General features: G+C 49.6%; 1 long non-coding RNA gene and 1 other non-coding gene across 2 annotated transcripts; one reads left to right on the top strand and one right to left on the bottom strand.

Annotated features, from left to right (window-relative positions):
* Positions 1–3,279: 3,279 nt before the first annotated feature.
* Positions 3,280–3,339, bottom strand: LOC125910508 (U7 small nuclear RNA). Its single transcript, XR_007454010.1, has one exon. It is a non-coding gene; the product is annotated as a U7 small nuclear RNA (small nuclear RNA).
* Positions 3,340–7,989: 4,650 nt separating this feature from the next.
* LOC125909162 (uncharacterized) lies at positions 7,990–17,408 on the top strand. The gene is made up of 2 exons (XR_007453566.1): positions 7,990–8,429; positions 15,707–17,408. It is a non-coding gene; the product is annotated as an uncharacterized LOC125909162 (long non-coding RNA).
* The last annotated feature ends 2,252 nt before the right edge of the window (positions 17,409–19,660 follow it).

Raw genomic sequence — 19,660 nt, 5'->3', positions numbered from 1 at the left:
GAGAATCCACAGACAGCGTCTAAGGAAGGAGGGGACAGGGTTAGCACGTGAATATATTGCTATAAAGACCACCGAAACAAGGACACGAGCCTTCCTAAATACCAAACAACGCATGGAAGCAGTTCACAGAGGGGAAGACGTCTCACACACGAAACAGCAAATAGAACATAAAGCATCACGACACCTGAAAACGTGTCACTGCTAACGAAAAAGTCTAAGGTTAACTCCTCTGTTGAAACGGAAAAATATGTATTGTTCAGATTGGCTAAAAAAAAAAAAAAAAAGGCCATTCTGTGCTATACTCTACATTTTGTGTTTATCTGAGGCTTGTTTGATAATCGAATTCTATTCTGGGCACAGCACCACCCCTAAAACGACGTGATCCAATGGAAGGATGGGCAAAGATATGTCAAGCTAAGACAAATTAAAAGAAAACAAAGGTCGCTGGGAATGCAAGCTGGTGCAGCCACTCTGGAGAACAGCATGGAGGTTCCTCAAAAAACTAAAAATAGAACTACCCTACGACCCAGCAATGGCACTACTAGGCATTTATCCACGGGATACGGGTGTGCTGTTTCGAAGGGACACACGCACCCCCATGTTTACAGCAGCCCTATCGACAATAGTCAAAGTCTGGAAAGAGCCCAAATGTCCACCTATGGATGAATGGATAAAGAAGATGTGGGATATATATACAACGGAGTATTACTCGGCAATCAAAAAGAATGAAATCTTGCCGTCTGCAACCATGTAGATGGAACTGGAGGGTATTATGCTAAGTGAAATGAGTCAGAGAAAGACAAAAATCCTAGGACTTCACTCATATGAGAACTTTAAGAGACAAAACCGATGAACATGAGGGAAGGGAAACAAAAATAATATAAAAACAGGGAGGGGGACAAAACATCAGAGACTCATAAATATGGAGAACAAACTGAGGGTTACTGGAGGGGTTGTGGGAGGGGGGATGGGCTAAACGGGTCAGGGGCACTAAGGAATCTACTCCTGAAATCATTGTTGCACTAGATGCTAACTAATTTGGATGTAAATTTTAAAAAAATTAAATTAAAACATTTAAAAATGTGAAAATAAACAAAAAGAAAACAAAGGTCGCAATTTTGATATTAAGGTATACTTCGGGCCCAAAATATTATACAAGACACAAAAGGACATTTTATAATATTCCCGATGAATAAAGAGCACTGATCAATATCTGTGCCCCAACGTTTCATATGGAAACGAAAGCAGAAACTCATAGGTGCACACTGATAATAGGAGACTTCCATCTCTCTCTCGGATTCAAACATCAAATAAAAAGTTAAAAAATAAAATAAAGTTAGAAATAAAGTAGACCTAAATAAAATGAAAAGGTGGATCCCACAGATGGACATTAAATTCTAGTCTTTAAATCAGAGAACACCTCTTTTCAACTTCACCTGCAACATTTTTGAAAACTGATCACGACAAAAGAAAAGAAAACTGATCACATACTAAGCCACAAAAATCTGAAATTTCAAAACAGAGTAATACAACAGCACTCTGTGACAAAACTGGAAATTAAGAACAAAAACTCCCCCAAAGGTCTTTCCGCCTTGAAATTTTTTTTTTAATTTTTTTTAACATGTATTTATTGTTGCGACAGAGAGAGACAGAGCATGAACGGGGGAGGGTCAGAGAGAGGGAGACACAGAATCTGAAACAGGCTCCAGGCTCTGAGCTGTCAGCACAGAGCCCGACGCGGGGCTCGAACCCATGGACCACGAGATCAGGACCCGAGCCAAAGTCGGCCGCTTAACCAACTGAGCCACCCAGGCGCCCCCCGCCTTGAAATTTTTAAGCCACTAAACAACTGTAAGATCAAGAGAGAAATGCAGAATCAATGCAGCATTTCAAAAAAAAAAAAAAAAAAAAAAAAAAAGTAGTAGTAACAAAACCATGACCTGTCAGAATCCATGAGACGCAGCCAATGTTGTACTCAGAGATAGATTCCTAGCACTCAGAACCCATATCAAAAGTGTTCAAGTAAGTTAAACGTCAACATAAAAAGCTGCAAAAGGACAAGGTCGTATTTTTAAAAGCAGAAAGTAAAAGGATGTCCAACATCATTAGTTATCAGGGAAGTATCAGTTAAAATCATTATCATCTGTTGCTATACAGCAATAGCATGCACAGTGAATGACTATAATTAAAATCCTGACAATATCAAGTGTGGAACAACAGGAGGTCTCCTGAAGCCTTGCATCGGAATGTTTACAGCAGCTTTGCAATGGTCAAAAATTGAAAGAAAATATCCATCAACTGTGAACGGATGAACAAGTTGGATACATCCATGCAATGGAATACTCCTCAGCAATGAAAAAAAAAATGAATGAACCACTGATACAGTCAATGTGGATGAATCTCAAAAATGTTATTCTAAGTGAAAAGATACCGATACAAAAGGCTACATGATGTTTGATTCCTTTTTACGTGATGTTTAGGGGCAGGGGAGCTCTAGAAATCTGCGGTTGCCAGGAGCTGGGGTAAGAGAAAGCCACCACAGAAGGGCACAAGGCAGCTTTTTGGGGGCGATAGGGAAACTCAGCATCTGAATTGAAGTGGTCACTACACAACTGTATGCATTTGTCATAACTCATAGAACAGTAGATTTTAAAGAATAGAATCTTGCCATATTGAAACTATATCCCAATAAACCTGCCTTAAATAAATCAGCAAAAAAAAATTTTTTTAATAATAAAAAACTAATATTAGGTCCAAGGACCCAATGGTACACCAAGGGTTGGTCTGAAAAGAAAGCAGAGTGTGACAACAACAACAAAATTCGAATCATTCCAAAAGCAATACTTCATTAAGAAAAATTTTTGAATAGAATTTTTTCAAAAGTAGCAATTAGGAAAGAAAAAAAGTAGAAATTTAGTGAATTAAGGTTGAAACCAGAAAAAAGAAAAATTGATAAATTATTTTCTTTTTTAAGTTTATTTATTTATTTTGAGGGGGAGGGGCACAAGTGGGGGAGGGGCAGAGAGAAGGAGAGACAGAATCCCAAGCAGGCAAGAATCCCAATCACCAAGCACAGAGCTGAGGTGGGGCTTGAACCCACGAACTGTGAGATCATGCCCTGAGCTGAGATCAAGAGTCGGGTGCTTAGCCAACTGTGTCGCCCAGGTGCCCCCGATAAATTACCTTTTTAAAAAATCAAAAGGTAAATAAGTCACTAGCCAATTTGTTTTTTTTATTTTATTATTTTATTTTTTTATTATGGGGGGATGGGCAGGGAGCAGGGGTCTTCCAGTAAGGACTGAAAAACCTGCTAGACAAATTCTAAGAGATGTAACACTCAGTTTGGGTTTTTTTAATGGCATGGGTGAACCCCTAAACATCCAAAATAAAAAATGACAGAAGAAAAATAACCATCAATTCAGAAGACATTTTTTTAAACCATGAGACTAATCTGCATAACAATAGGAAAATAAATTTGAAATGGATAATTTTCTAGGAAAATATAACCCAAACTGACTCCAGACAAGATAGAAACTCTAAATCAGGAGTTAGTGAAAAAAAGTTTTTGAAGAACCTTTCCTTAATAAGAGAACCATGCTGTGTTAATCAGGGTTTTCCAGAAATACAGAACCAATAGGATGGATGGATAGATAGATAGATAGAGGATAGATAGGTAGATAGATGATAGATAGATAGATAGATAGATACATACATACATACATACATACATAGCTAGGGGATAGATAGAGGATGGATAGATAGATAGATAGATGATATAGATAGATGATAGATAGATAGATAGATAGATAGATATTAAGGAATTGGCTCATGTGATTACGGAGGCTGGCAAAGCCAAAATCTCCGGGTAGGCCGGCATGCTACAGATCCAGAGAAGAGCCGGTGTTGCAGTTCAAGTCTGAAGGCCATCTGCTGACAGAATTCCCTCTTGTTTGGGGGAGGTCAGACTTTTGACCTATTGTGGCCTTCGACTGATTGGATAAGGCCCACCCATATTTGGGAGGGCAATCTGCTTTTACTCAAAGTCTACCAATTTAAATGTAATCTCATCCAAAAACATCCTTACTGAAACATCCCAAATAAGTCTTGACCATATATCTGGGCACCATGGCCCAGACAAGTTGACATCACGAGTCTACCCCATGTCAACTTGGCACCCACATGCTTCTCCTTAATCCATTCTTAATCTCCATACGAGGAACAGAAACAAGGTCATAATTCCACCACATGATACAACTATCCTGCAGACACCCTACCAGAAACTAGGATGTGCTCAAAGAATGAATGTTAAAAAAGAATGTTAAAAGTACACAGGAGCCAATTTGTAGGAACCCTCACGATTCAAATCTAGAATAATTTGAGCATGAAATGTTGTCACGTAACAACTATCCAAGATACATGTTTGGGTGAAACAAGGAAGTTCCAAAACAGTATGCACAGTAGACTCCTATTATGTGCATCCACACATATACATATATATAGTATCCTAAAATCTAATATATACTACATATCATGTACTATATATAATGTTAGTATGTGAGAAAACTAGATAAGTATCCCAAGGAATTAGGTATGTCTGGAGAATTCTGGAACATTTGCACTGATTTTACAAATCCTTTACGTTTCCTTTTGTATTTTTTTAATGTTTATTTATTTTTGAGAGAGAGAGAGACAGAGCGCGAGCAGGGGAGGGGCAGAGAGAGAGGGAGACACAGAATCGGAAGCAGGCTCCAGGCTCCGAGCTGTCAGCAGAGCCCGATGCGGGGCTCGACCTCACAAGCAGCAAGGTCATGACCTGAGCCGAAGTCGGAGGCTTAACCGACTGAGCCACCCAGGCGCGCCATACATTCCCTTTTTTAAAAATTGTGTCTAACGCCTGAGTGCCGCATCTGAAATCAGCCAGGTCCAGCTTGCCTGCAGGCTGTGAGCTGACTTACAATCTCCCTTCTCACCACCAGAGCACAGGAGCCAGGCCACCTCACCACCATACGGAATGTCTGCTTTGAGCCTCCGCCTGCTCAGCCCTTTTTACGTTACCCCTTGTCTGATTGCCCTGTAAACTGAACACTCTGTGCTCCTTGACTCGCCCTCCCAGCATCACGCATTCTAAAGGACTTTTAATGAAATTAAACTCTGTGGGATGAGAGGAACAAACATTATGTAGTCGGTTACATTTCTCCAGCCTGACAGCCACGGGCTCCTCAAAGCTGGAAGAGGGGAAGCAACAGAAACGACACGTCCTGAGCGCCTACAACAAGCTGGGCTGTCCCTTGGCACACAGCGTCTGATCGAACTCTCACAGGCTGGTGTTGCGAGTCCCCATTTTTCAGATGAGAACACTGAGGTTCTGAGAGATGATGTGATTTACGCAAACTCACTAGCTAGTCAAAGGTAGAGTCAGAATCCAAATGCAGGTCAGTGGGGTCCTAAGATCTTGCTTTGCCCTCTATGACACCCTCACTTGTCCCCAGATTTATGGATGAAGCAACTAAAACCCCTGGGCATTGGTGCCGGACCCTCAGAACTCAGGTGAGCAGGTGTCCAGAACATGCCCTAGTTAATGCTCCCTCAGCCTTCAAGTCTGGTATGTGCCCAGCCACGACCAGTGCAGTGTCACCTAGCATCAATCTATGCCTGGTATCTCCATCAGAGAGGCAGAACCTGAGACCTAGGGAACTGGGTGAGCCGGCCAAGGTCACACAGCAGTACCATCGAGGGCCTGAATCTAGGGACGGCTCTCTGGCCTGGGCAGTCCTCTCGGTCCTGCTATCCCCTTGAAACCCTGCTCCTCTGTCCTCCGTGTCCCCTTGTGTTTCTCTCTCTCTCTCTCTCTCTCTCTCTCTCTCTCTCTCCTGCCTCCCTTCCTTCCCTTCATCTTTCTCTGTCCTCACTATAACCACTTACAAATTCTCATCCACCTGAAGTGTTGCTGAATTTGAGACAGAGGTGGGAGGACCTTAAAGATGGGAATACAACCCCCACACTTTACAGATGGACAAACTGGAACCCAGAAAGTCTCCCCCACGTGTTCAGATTTCAACTCCAGCCTTTGCTCAGCTGTTTCCTTTCCTGCCTGCCCACCTCCCTCCTGCCTTTGCACACCTCCCATGAACAGCCATCTGGCTCTTGCCTGCAGCCAGAGGGGGCTTCCAAAATCACTCACTTGATCAGTCTACACTCTACCTAACAACCCTCCAAGGATCAAAACGCTGGCCTTGCTACCTTCTCTACTCTCCTCCTATGACAAGCTAAATCTTACCCACGATGAGCCTTCCAACTTGCTACTCCCTGCTCTCTCCCTGACTTGATTATTAGCTATTTATCATTCAATCTCAGATCTCCCTGGGGCCCAATCCTGAGGCACTCACAGAGTCTCCCTCGTCTCCAACTTCACCGTCTGCCTGAGTAGACCACGAGCCTGGACCTGTCCTGTTCACCACTGTGCCTCCAGTCTCTGGCGCTGTGCTGCACGCCTCCCTGAGCCAGTTCACGGCCCAGTCAAAGTTTAACGGCAAGGTGGAAAAAAAATGTCCCAGCAGAGGAAAGGAGATGATCCCGGCAGGGAGAAGTGCCGTCAAAAGTTGTGTGCAGATCATATACCCCAATGTTTATAGCAGTGCTCTCAACAATGGCCAAATCATGGAGAGCCTAAATGTCCATCCACTGATGAATAAAGAAGATGTGGTTTATATATACCATGGAATACTACTTGGCAATGAGAAAGAATGAAATCTGCCCATTTGCAGCAACACGGATGGAACTGGAGGGTATTATGCTGAGTGAAATCAGTCAGGCAGAGAAGACAGATGTCATATGTTTTCACTCATATGTGGATCTTGAGAAACTTAACAGAAGACCATGGGGTGGGGGAGGGAAACAGAGAGAGGGAGGGAGGCAAACCATAAGAGACTCTTAAATACAGAGAACAAACAGGGTTGATGGGGGGGGGGGGTCAGGAACGAGGGGAAAATGGGTGATGGACATTGAGGAGGGCACTTGTTGGGATGAGCACTGGGTGTTGCAAGCGATGAACGATGGGAATCTACGCCTAAAGTCAAGAGCACGCCGTATACACCATATGTTAGCCAACTTGACTATAAATTATATTTTTTAAAAAAGTTGCGTGGAGGTATAGGAAGCAGGCCTGTGGGACTAGACTGAGGTGCGAGCAGAGGGTACTTGGGGGAAATGAGGTTAGGAGATTCTCTTCCATGTAATAAGCACCCCTGAACGCCATGGCAGGCCCTGTGCCCACAGGGCACACAGGCGGGCGCTGCTGGGCCCCCCTGGTCCTGTGCGGAGCCACTCCTCTGGGGTTTCTCCACATCTGAGTCTCATGGACGTCCTCACCGCCACCCCCAACAACACGAGCACCGACACCGCCTAATGTGCATATAATTCGAAGGGGTCACGGCCCCCAGGAGCCCAGCCAAGGACCACGGCTGACGTATCCCTAGTCTGGCTGGAACGACAAAAATCAAACGAGTGCCGGGAGCACAAGTCAGGCCACGACGACCCCGAGGAAGGAACGGAAGCCGGAGGGACAAGATGTCAGAGGCAGGGAAGTGACAACGGTGGTTGGCCCCTGGGGCCACGTTAAGAAATCTGTCCCAGGCTCCCGAAACGGGACAGAGGTGCGGAGGCGAGCAAAGGTTTCAGGGCGAGGAGCGCCCTAATCTCACGGCCGGCTCGGGAAAATGACGCAAGCGCCACGCGAGGCCACCGTGAAACGCTACAGCTCCACTCCCGCCCGGTGCACTGTGGGCGTCAGGGGCCGCAGCCCGACGCCAGGTCTCGCGGGAGGGCGAGATTCACGCGGATCACAGAGATTGGGCGGGGAGGGGCGGCCAAGGCTTCCGTCCTCGAGCAAAGTCCCGCCCCCTGGCCGGGATGGACCAATCCCAAGGCCTCCCCGTTCTGGCCTCAGGGATTGGTCCTGGGGCTCACGTGACCGAGCGGCCTCTCGGACACGTGACCGCCGCGGCGGCCTTCTTGGTTTATCTGTGGCGGGAGAGAGCTGGGGACCTAGACCGGGGCCCGGAATCGGGGACGGCGGAGCTCCGAGGCTTCCCGCCGGTGCCGGCCTCCGCCCTCGTCCTGTGCAGACGGGCCGGCCACCTGCCTGCTGGGCCTTCGGAGTGAGCTGGGCGGCCTCGGTGCCCTCACCTGTGAGATGGTCCCAGGGTCGTCCAGGGAACAGCGTTGCCGGAGGCCTATGGGAGGCAGCGGGGACGTGCACGGCCGTGTGAAGCAGGGCGATGGCCCGAAGGACCAACCGGGAGCCCCGAAAAGCTGACCGTGGGTGAGGTTGTTGAGCAGAGCAGAGCCCCTGCCCTCGGCTGACTTCCGCCAAGGGTTGTGTGACGGGCCCCTTGGCTTTCGTTGCAGACGATTGAGCAAGATACGGCTGGGTGAGTTTGCAGATCTAATTGGCCTCATTCGGCAATTCCCGAGCGGGACAGCGTCCCATCCCGCCACTGGCAAGGAGCTCTGAGGCGCTGTAGAAAACGGGAGGCTCTCGTAGACCGAAGTGGGCCAGAAAAAGGAAGTTTCTAGCAAAGGGTGGCTTCTTTTCAAGCGAGGTCACCTTCCTCTAGCGAGAGACAGGCGTCTGTCAGCCAGATAACCTCACTAGTGCTAACCAGGTAGTTCTAGATGACTAGTTAAATTAGGTCCCGTTCCCGGGAGGGGCTGAAACCGCAGTTAGGTTAGGTATGAAGCCTTGGATCGCTGACAAAGGTTTAGCACAAGTGACTCCCATTTGGGGCCTTTTGTTCCTTTTTTAACGTTGCTAAAAACTTTACAACAGCAGTGTCCGTAGTGTACTTGAGGCCTGTAGTCGGGGACAGACTGCTGAGGCCCCACGGCCTGGAAGTGGAGGAGCCAAGGCTGAACCTAGACATCAGCGCGACCAACCTGCAGACCCTCAACCAGGTGGCTTTTGCACCCTGAGAAGTGAGCCAACGGGACCACCCTCTCTCCATGCCCTTGGGAGTCACCCAGACCTTGAGGACGCTCCCTTTTGTCACTGCTGTCCGCTCAAGATACTGGTGACCCTGGAGGGCGGGGCCGGGTGCTTCCCAGTCTCCCCTCCTGACTGGGGCAGAACTGGCTGGCGTCTCCAGCCTGTTGACGAGGGACAGGAGGGCCTCGGGCAGAGCCGGGAAGAAGAGAAGCAGTGGGAGGGAGGGGCCTGGAAGCCGGAACTGGAAGGAGGGCGGGAGAAATGTGCCAGGACCCCAGGAGAACCACCCGCAGCTTGATCCATTCGGTTCAACAAGAATCCGTCAAACACCCGCTCGCTCCAGGCGCTGAGGATCTAGAATTAAACAGAAGAGGTAGACATCCTCACCCTCCTCGAATTTCCCTTCCAGTGCAGGAGAGAGACCATAAACAGAGTAAACGTTCACACCGTGTTCGAAGTGATGCAGGCTCCTGGGAAAAACCAAAACTGAGAAAGGGTCTAAGAGGTGGGGACAGCTTTACACAAGGGGCAGGGTAGGCCTTGCTGAGAAGGTGACTTGGAAGGAAGTGAGGGAAGAGCATCCAGGCAGACGGCGCAGTGCGTGCAAGGGACCCGCGGTGGGAGGGAACCTGCAGCGGAGTGTGGCTTTGAGGAGTAGGCAGGCATCAGAGAGGTAACAGGTGGCCGCAAAAAGGGCTTGGAATTTTAACTGAGATAAGGCCGTGGAAGGGTTTGAAGACAGGCTCCGCTCCCCACATGAGCTGCTTTGCTGTTCTTGCCAGCTGGGCACCCTCCGGAGGCAGGAAGGCATTATGCCTTCTGTCCCCAAAACCACATTGGCCTCTCTGTCGTCTTTGCCCAGGACGGGCAGCAGCCCTGTTCTTCCACTTGATTCTCCTGTCCCTGACCCCCACTCTAGGCTGTGGAATCTTCATGGGGAAAACCTGGCCCTGACCAGTCTGTCTCCCTCTGCATCGTTCGTTGCCCAGGGATCTGAGCTCCGAGGCTGCCACACAGGGTGTGCACATGCTAAGGTAGCCGGTGGGAGCGAAAGCTCCAGGCGGTGTGTCCTAGCAACACCCAGAGCTGGGCTCTCAGAGGGTCAACAGTGATGTGGGAGGCCTGTGCAGCACCTCCAGAAGGGGGTCGGCTTTCGGCCTGGGGACCCCACCTGTCACTTGTGTCCCCAGCCTTGAAGTGGGACTGTATTTCCATCGTTAGCCCCAGTGTCTAGAAAATCAGGCGTTCCCAGGTCTCAAAAAGCTTGTGGTCTGGGATGGAGCACCTGGGTGGCTCAGCCAGTGAAGCATCCCGACTCTCGGTTTCGGCTCAGGTCATGATCTCATGGTTTCATGAGTTCAAGTCCCACATCAGGCTCTGCACTGACAGCGCAGAGCGTGTTTGGAATCTCTCTCTCCCTCTCTTTCTTTCTGCCCCTTCCCCTGCTCATGCTGCCTCTGTCTCTCAGAATAAGTCAACGAACCTTAAAAAAGAAAACAAAGCTTGTGGTCTGGGAGCATAATTAAGGCGCTGGAACCATGGGCCCAGAGGTACAGTGTTCACAGCACAGCTGTGCAGACTGTGTGGCCGCTTCTCCGCAGCCTTTTCCCGACTCCCACAGCCACCCACCAGCAGCATCAGGATGTCTGGTCCCCAAGAGGAGGGGCTCACTGGCGGATTCGGTCATCACAGTATCCCTTGCCTGACTGTCTCTTTTATTTTCAAGTCAGGTGCTTTAACAAGAGTATCTGGGAAACACAGTGGGAGCATCTTTATTTTATTTATTTACTTTTTAAAGTAAGGCTCCACATCCAACATGGGGCTCGAGCTCATGACCCTGAGATCAAGAGTCGGATGCTGTACCGACCTAGCCAGCCAGGTGCCCCGATACGTTATTATTTACTAAAGCCCATAATTCGGATTTTCTTAGTTTTTCTTGGTGTCCTTTTTTGGTGCCAGGATCCCATCAAGGGCACCGCATCACATGAAGTTGTGCACCTCACTTTCTTCTGAAGGTGCAGTATTGAGAGGAGGCTAAAGCAGCACAGAACTGCCGACCTTTTCCTTGGCTTTAAGTCTGAGTAAACGCTAGGGCTGGGGCTGCATTTGGGTTTGGGTGTTCTGCCTGACAGGTGTCAGCTGAGTGGGGCTCTTGGGTCCTTTGCAAAAGGAAGGGCACTGAGGAGAAGCCCCACACCCCAGACTGTCCCCTCTCAGAACCGCCCCTCGGGCTGGGGGTGATGGGGAGTTATGGTTTAATAGGTTGCAGATTTCTGTTTGGGATGATGGAGACATTCTGGACATGGATGGTGGTGAGTGAGGGCTGCACAAATGTACAGATTTCCTTAATGCCCCTGATTGCACACTTAAAAATGGTTCAGATGGTAAGTTTTATGTATTTTCACCACAATTGGTTTTATGTCTTTTTAATGTTTATTTGAGAGAGCGTGTGTGCGTGCACAGGGGAGGGGCAGAGAAAGAGGAAGAGTGAGAATCCCAAGCGGGCTCTGGGCTGTCCGTGAAGAGCCCAGTGCGGGGCTTGATCCCACGACCTCAAGATCACGACCTGAGCCAGTATCAAGAGGCGGACGCTTAAGCCACCGAGCCACCCGGGCGCCCCCACGATTTGTTTTAAAGCTGAAGAAACGAAGATGCAATTTAAACAAGACTTCTGCTCCTTGCTTTTCGGTAAAGGAAACCTGTGTGTTTCACCACAAAGTGAAGCTGTCCCTTGAAGGCCTTCTGTTCCCCAAGTCGGCTTCCTCCGCAGACCTGGGACCTGCCATCGGTGCGGATGGGGCTCGGGCACCGTCACCTTTACTGTTACCGCTAATGGCGGCAGTAGGACAGCCTGTGATTGATCACTCCCTGTGCCGGCAGCCTTGCCACTTGACCTCACACAGCCCCAGGGGCGGTTCTGCCCACGGGCCTCATCTACGGAAGGCCACGGCAGCACAGAGATTAAGGGACCCACCCGCGGTCACACAGCTGGTGGCAGCAGTGGCAGGATGCTGCGTGAGCCAGGCCTTTCTCGCCACCCACTGCGGGGCCAGCGAGGCAGCCCAAACTGCAAAGCCATCCTCCTAGCCGACGTGTCCTTCGACAGGCCGGGGGCATGGGGGAGGGGGGCGGAGTGAGGCTGCTGTGTGGCCGCAGAATACTCCCTCTGGTCAAAACAAGGACTGGCAAGAGGGACTGGCCGCCTTCCGTAAAAGCAAAACAAACGACGGGGAGCCTGGGTGGCTCAGTCAGTTGAGCTTCCGACGTCGGCTCAGGTCGTGATCTCAAGGTTTGGCCCAGAGCCTGGAGCCTGCTTCGATTCTGTGACTCCCTCTCTCTGTCCCTCCCCCATTGCGCTGGCTCTCTCAAAAACAAACAAACATTTTTAAAAACCCTGCGATAACGGCCATGTTTATCAAACACGTGGCTCCGGGTTCTAGATAGTGCTCTCCAAGTATCCCCATACATCTCTAGCCCCATGGGGGCTGGGTATTGATGTTCCACCAAAAGAGTCCCATACCCAAGTAGCTTGGGAAATGTTGCACCTGCCCCTGTCCCCAGAGATTCAAAGGACTTCTAGAGGCTCTGAAAAGTCCTGTTATGAAGAAACAGGTTAAGCTTTGTCTAGCCCAGCAATTCCTGAACTTAGTTGACCCCCACCACCCATTTCGATATGAGACCCATTGACAGGGGTGCCTGGCTGGCTCAGTCTGTAGAGCGTAGAGCATGCAACTCTTGGTCTCAGGGTGGTGAGTTCAAGCCCCACATTGGGCGTGGCACCTACTTAAAAAACAAACATTGACAGCCTCCAAGTTGCTATGCACAGACAGCTCCCTGTATCTTGATGGGTGATGTGCCTCTCAGTACAGGGTCTTGCTTTTGTCTTCACTCTAGGTGAGGAATGGAAGTGCAGGGTCCTCTACGTACTCAATTTAGAGATAAATACTAGGGGTGTGCCTGGGTGGCTCAGTTGGCTAAGCGTCTGACTTCGGCTCAGGTCATGATCTCACGGTTCATGAGTTCAAGCCCCGCATCAGGCTTTGTGCTGACGGCTCAGAGCCTGGAGCCTGTTTCAGATTCTGTGTCTCCCCTCCCCACCCCTCCCACTCATACTCTGTCTCTCTCTCTAACATAAATAAACATTAAGAAAAAAAAAAAGAAGATAAATACTAAGGACTCCTGGCTGGCTCAGTTGGGAGAGCATGTGACTCTTGGTCTCAGGGTTGTGAGTTTGAGCCTCACACTGGGTGTAGAGATTACTTAAAACCTTCATACATACATACATACATACATACATACATACATACATACTAGAGTGTTCAATATAGAGAAACAGCAATTGATGTCAAACTTAAAGCCTGACTGGCAATGCCAGGAAATGCCAGCATCTACTGTGGTAAAATAACATTTTCTGATAAACCATTTTAGGTCCTGTCACTTTCAGGGTGCAGAAGGGTTTTGTCTTGTCCATGAAAATGTTGACGTGTTCCTCTCCACCCATGGCGAAAGTGAGCATTGCACTGAAGTTAAGCAAAGTCCTAACCTAACAGGACACTAGGTGTCCTGTGCTTTACATCTCACCAGACCCAGCGCATTCTGCTGGAAATTTTGGGTGATCTCTGTAAAATGTTTACATTTATTCTTTGGAGTAAAGTAGGAGGTTCTTTCTTAAAAGTGAACACTAGTGGGGCACCTGCGTGGCTCAGTCAGTTAAGCATCTGACTCTTGATTTCAGCTCAGGTCTTGCTCTGATGGGATCGAGTCCCACATTGGGCTCTGTGCTGACAGCACGGAGCCTGCTTGGGATTCTCTGTCTCTCTCTCTCTGCCCCTCCCCCGTTCATGTGCACACTCTCTCAAAATAAATAAACTAAAAAAACCCAAAGTGAACACTTATATGCTTGACCTGAGCAGGTTTTTGGATGGACGTGTGTGGTTGTGTTCAACCAGGAATAGGCTTCTCTCAGCAGGAAGGAAGGAGATTCAGCCTCTGCCCATCCCGCAATCCTAGAATGAAAGATCTTATGGAAATAAATGAAACTGAATAAATAGGCACCTGAGCCTCTTCAGTTTCTGGCTTAGCACTGCCCTGCCTGGCAAGGAGGGAAAGTTGTCTAGGGCAGCAGGCAGCTGCTGAACCGGACATGGAGAGGATCAGGACCAGGAGCCCTCGAGTTTTGGGAGCATCTGGGGCTGGGACCTGCAATTATGCTGAGCAGCCGCTGGGTGTCAGGACGCCCCTGGTTTGTGCTCCCTCTGGCAGGCAGGCTGACTGTGTCCCCTGTTTCTGGGCGGTTGCTCAGAGATCCCTGAGCACCCTCTGAGATCGCCGTTTGCACCAAGATCACCATTTATAGATGGAAAATTGAAGCTCAGAGCAGGCACTGGTCAACAGCTCCCCCTTGCTTGGTGCTACACTGGGGACAGGAGAAATGACAGAACAGGACCCAACCCACACACTTCTGGTGGTTATAAATCTCTAGGCACAGGAGCACCTGGGTGGCTCAGTCGGTTCAGCATCTGACTCTTGATTTCAGCTCAGGTCATGATCTCATGGTTCGGTTCGTGAGTTCAGGCCCCAAGTCGGGCCCCATGCTGGCTCTCTCTCAAAATAAATAATTTTTTTAAAAAGTCTCTAGGCACAAGCAGTATCCGAGTTTGAACCCCTGCTTCACATCTTGGTACCTATGAGATCTTAAGCAGGTTACCTCTGCCTCAGCCTGCTATCTTCACATCTTCAAACCAGTAGTAATAACCTATCCCATCAGTGCTGAGTGTGGCCATTACAACAGGCCAACTCGTCATGGTGGTGGCACAGCCCCAGTCATCACAGGCATGACTCTCCAGCCACAGACTCAAGTGTGTGGGCAGTGCCACTGCCTCCATTTTCTGTGACAGCCTGATTTCTGCCCCGAGCGCCCATTCCACGATTCCATGGGCACTATCACGGCCATCAGTTTCAGATCTTGCCCCCTTCCTACGTCAGGACTCCTGCAGGGTTAGGGCCCTGTGGGGGAGCCTGCTGCCACTGGTTATCTGCCCATACTGGCTATTGCAGCCCCCCGGTCCCATGCCTCGGCGCTGTCCCCAGCCTCACTGGGCATGTGGCCCTCTTGGGCCAGCCTGCCTGGCATCCTGTCACCTGGGTGCCAGACCCCTCCTGCATTGCTCTCAGGCGACTGGAGGCAGCAGGCCTGGGACCCCCTCACCTGCCTCTGCTCACCCCAGACCAGGGTGGTCTCCCTGTGGTCCAAGATGCTTCATCAACCCGGCTTCTCCAGGACACTGGCCCAGAAGGGACACATCAGTTCTGCCTTCCTCCTCCATCCCCCTTTGTTGTCCGAAGGGCTTGGGCTTTGGGGGGTGAGGGGGAAACAAAGTCCAAAAAACCCACAGGCACCTTCTGCTTCCATCCTGGGACTATAGGTCCGGGGCCAGCTCCTCCTTGAATGCAGAGAAGGAACGGCAAGGTGGGAAGGGGGGTTGGAAATGTCATTGTAGGCAGCCCCTGCTCCTCATGGTTCCAACATGCAGAAACTTTAGTTACCACGGTCTAGGAAAACACCATCAGTCCCTCAACAACACAGTTCAAGTGTCAGTGACCCTGTCTATTAACTGAGTCGCCGCACCAAGTAGAGACTGCCTGAGCTCGCCAGCCTGCAAATCACTACATAAGTAACAACCCCGCCTCATGATCAGTGACCATCTGGCGCTTCTTCCCAAGCCCGTGGGTGACCGGTCACCACGTGTTACTCAGCGCCCGGACACCAGCCAGGTCGGGAGCCGTGCCACCTTCCGTGATGGACACACTGGCTACTCTGCGGAAGCGCGTCACCGAAGCCGGGAGTCGACCGACAGAGGTGAGAAAGTGGCAAGGACGGGAAGTGGGGACCCTGGAGGCAAATCCAGGTGCAGCAGCGACGGGGCGAGAAGAAAGAGCTGCGGCCAGAGGGGCCTGGCGAGGCCGACTTGATGAGAAGGACGATGTCCCCCGGGGGGTGACGCCGGCCACGCCCCCGCGCCGACACGTTTCGCGTCGCCCCGAGTGCCCGAGTGCGAAGGCCTCGCTGGAAGCTGATCGCGACGCGGAACAGACAGCGACGGCCGACAGAGGTCCAGAAAGGATGCTCGCGGCACGTCCTAAGTCACAGCGGAAGAGGCGATAGCTGTTCATACTGTTCCTGGTAAGTTTCTCCTTTAAGTCGTGGTTAAATACACATAGTTTATTTATTTACTTTCTATTTTTTTAATGTTTTTTTTTTAAACGTTCATTCATGTTTGAGACAGAGAGAGACAGAGCATGAATGGGGGAAGGTCAGAGAGAGAGAGAGAGACACAGAATCTGAAACAGGCTCCAGGCTCCAAGCTGTCAGCACAGAGCCCGACGCGGGGCTCGAACTCACGGACCGCAAGATCATGACCTGAGCCGAAGTTGGACGCCCAACCGACTGAGCCACCCAGGCGCCCCGTATTTTTTTAATGTTTTATTTTATTTTTTGAGAGGCAGAATGAGAGTGCGAGCAGGGGAGGGGCAGGGAGAGAAGGAGACACAGAATCCGAAGCAGGCTCCAGGCTCCCAGCCGTCAGCACAGAGCCTGACGCGGGGCTCGAAGCCCCAAACACAAGGTCATGACCTGAGCCGAAGTCAGAGCCACCCAGGCACCCCAAATACCCATAGTTTAAAATCTACGACCTTGACCACTTCCAAGTGCATGGTTCTGTGGCATCAGGTGCTGTACAAGCAGGGACGGCTCCGCGAACTTGTGTGTGGACACCGTTGCAGAGATGCTCATCTCCTCGAGGCCGTTCTGATTTGAGTATCTGTGCTGCTTTCGAACAAGGAAAGAAGCTCGATCATTCTCGATGCTTCTGAAAGTTAGAGTGCCCCCAGCAAAGATTAGCTTTACCGTTTCTATTTGCCTGCATAGTTCTAACCAATGGGAAAGTTTCTCATGTTTGGGAGATCATGGAAGTCACACTTTTCCCACTGATTTTTGTTCTCTCCCCATGTCCACTTAAACAGTGTTATTGAGGGGTGCCTAAGGGGCTCGGTCGGTTAAGTGCCCAACTTCAGCTCAGGTCATGGTCTCACAGTTTGTGAGTTCGAGCCCCACGTCGGGCTCTGTGCTGACAGCCTAGAGCCTGGAGCCTGCTTCGGATATGTCTGTCTGTCTCTCTGCCCCTTTCCTGCTCACACTCTCTCTCTGTCTCTCAAAAATGAATAAACGTTAAAAAATTTTTTTTGAAAATGTTATTGGGATGCCTAGGTGGCTCAGTTGGTTCAGTGTCCGACTCTTGATTTCCACTCAGGTCATGATCTCACGGTTCATGAGATTGAGCCCTGGTCAGGCTCTGTGCTGACAGCACACAGCCTGCTTGGGATCCTCTCTCTCTCTGCACGCCCCCCCCCCCCCAAAATAAATAAATAAACTTTTAAAGAAATAAAAGCAGTTTTTATTGAGATAAAATTCACAAAACGTCAAATCACCAAAATTCGGTGGTTTCTAGTGGTTTCACAATACCCTACAATTGTCAAGATTGCTTTGCAGGATTTCCGCTTGCAGAATCCCCTTTACTGCCCCATGCCTCCCTCCCGGCTCCTGGTGGCTGTTGGCAACCTTTTGCGTCCTTGCTTGTAGATCCATCACTCCCATCTCCACCTCCGTCCTCACATGGCGCTCTCCCTGTGTGGGTCTATGTGTCTGGGTCCACATTTCCCTCTTCTTGTAAGGACACCAGTCACGAGATTTAGGGCCCACTCTCATCCAGAATGACCTCATCTCAACTTGATGACACCCGCAAAGACCCAATATCCAAGCAAGGTCACATTCACAAGCACCAGGCATTAGGACTTCAACACGTCTTTTGGGAAACACACTTCAACCCACAACAGGTGGCCTCCCAAATCCCCAGATAGCCCATCAAGTGACTCTTCGTGAGGATGCATCTAGAACTTTGCATTTGTGCCCCCTCTTCTCAAAGTCTTGAGGAAACGAAGGGATGCATTACGGCTCCATTTCGATCATGAGACAAACTGCAAAGGCCTGAATTAGACTGGGGATTGACGTGTGGGTGTGACACCTGGGCACTTAAGTGTACGTTTGTAATATCACAGAAATCAGCTGTGACAGTTTGTTTACAATTAGGCTTTGACGTGCATGTAACTTAGTTGCTGAGTGATACTTTTAATGTTTTTTTGTTTTGTTTTTTTTTAATTTCTGCCCTTTTAGAATCACCTGGTAATTCATCTGGAGTGAATAGAAGTACTCTGTTTACTTACTTATGCCCCAGATGTTTATTCCACACCCACAGCAAGCAAGACACAGTTCCAAGCACAGACACACTAAGATTTGCCATTACCAAGAGAAAACCCTTGACCTCATGGGTCATTCTAATTAGGGGTACAGACCATGAGTGAGGAGCACAGATAGTACTGTGCAGAGAAGCATGCCCTGAAGAAAATAAAGGGGCGAGTGGTGGGGAAGGTGGTCAAAGAGGGCCCTTCTGAAGGGTCATGCTTGAGCAGAAGGCTGATGAAGAGAAGGAGTGAGCCCTTTAAGACTCTGGAGGAAGAGCATTCTAGAACAAGGGAAAGACCCTCAGGCCGAGGCATGCCTGGTGTCATCAGGGACAAAAGAAGGTCAGCACACCAAGGCGGCCAGAGATGGTGGATGAGTCTGGAGGCCAAGGACCAGATCACTCAGAGCCCAAGTGGGCAAGCCAAGGACGGTTCTCCCTCTAAGCGGGATGTGAAGCCACAGAGAACTGGCCACTCTGACCTACGTTTATAAAGATGTTCCCCAAGGGCCTGCAGGCAGCTCTTCAGCCGCCCAGGGGAGGGCCAGAGGGGTTTGACCGAGAGCCCATAGCGCCACAGTGCAGCAGGAAGGAAGAGGTCAGATTTGGAAGATAATTTGGGAAGAATGGCAGAGTTGGCTGTCGGGCCAGATGGAGACATGCGGGAATATGAGAGGTACCAAGGGACACTCTGGGCAGAGGGGTGAGGGAGCGGTGTTTGCTGAGATAAGGGGCTTGGGGAAGGAAGAATTCTGTTCTGGACAAAGAACAGGTAGGAAAATAGAAACACATAGCAAGATAGTGACTTAATCCAGCCATGTCGATAATCACCCCAAAGGAAGAACAGAGATTAGCCAATAGGGTTTTTAAAAAGCAAAAACCAGGGGCACCTGGGTGGCTCAGTCGGTTGGGTGTCTGACTTCGGCTCAGGTCATGATCTTGCAGTCTATGAGTTTGAGCCCTGCATGGGGCTCTGTGCTGACAGCTCAGAACCTGGAGCCTGCTTCAGATTCTGTCTCTGTCTCTCTCTGCCCCTCCCCTGCTCTTACTGTGTCTCTCTTAAAAGTAAAATAAAAACATAAAAAATTAAACAGCTATGTGCTTCCTATAAGAAACCCACTTTTTTTTTTATGTTTATTTCTGAGAGAGAGAGAGAGACAGCGTGAGTGGGAGAGGGGCAGAGAGAGAGGGGGACAGAGAATCCGAAGTGGGCTCTGTCGTGGCAGAGTGAGCCCAATATGGGGGCTTGAACCATGAGATCACTCAGGAGCCGCGAACTGTGAGATCATGACCTGAGCCCAAATCAGACGTTCAATGGATTGAGCCACCGAGGTGCCCCAAGAAACCCACTTTAAATGCAAAGGCCCCAATAGGGTAAAAG

The sequence above is a fragment of the Panthera uncia genome, assembly GCF_023721935.1.
Source record: "Panthera uncia isolate 11264 chromosome B3 unlocalized genomic scaffold, Puncia_PCG_1.0 HiC_scaffold_1, whole genome shotgun sequence".
Taxonomy (NCBI): domain Eukaryota; kingdom Metazoa; phylum Chordata; class Mammalia; order Carnivora; family Felidae; genus Panthera; species Panthera uncia.
Note: the sequence above shows the minus strand (reverse complement) of the source record. Positions and strands in the feature narration are given on the sequence as shown.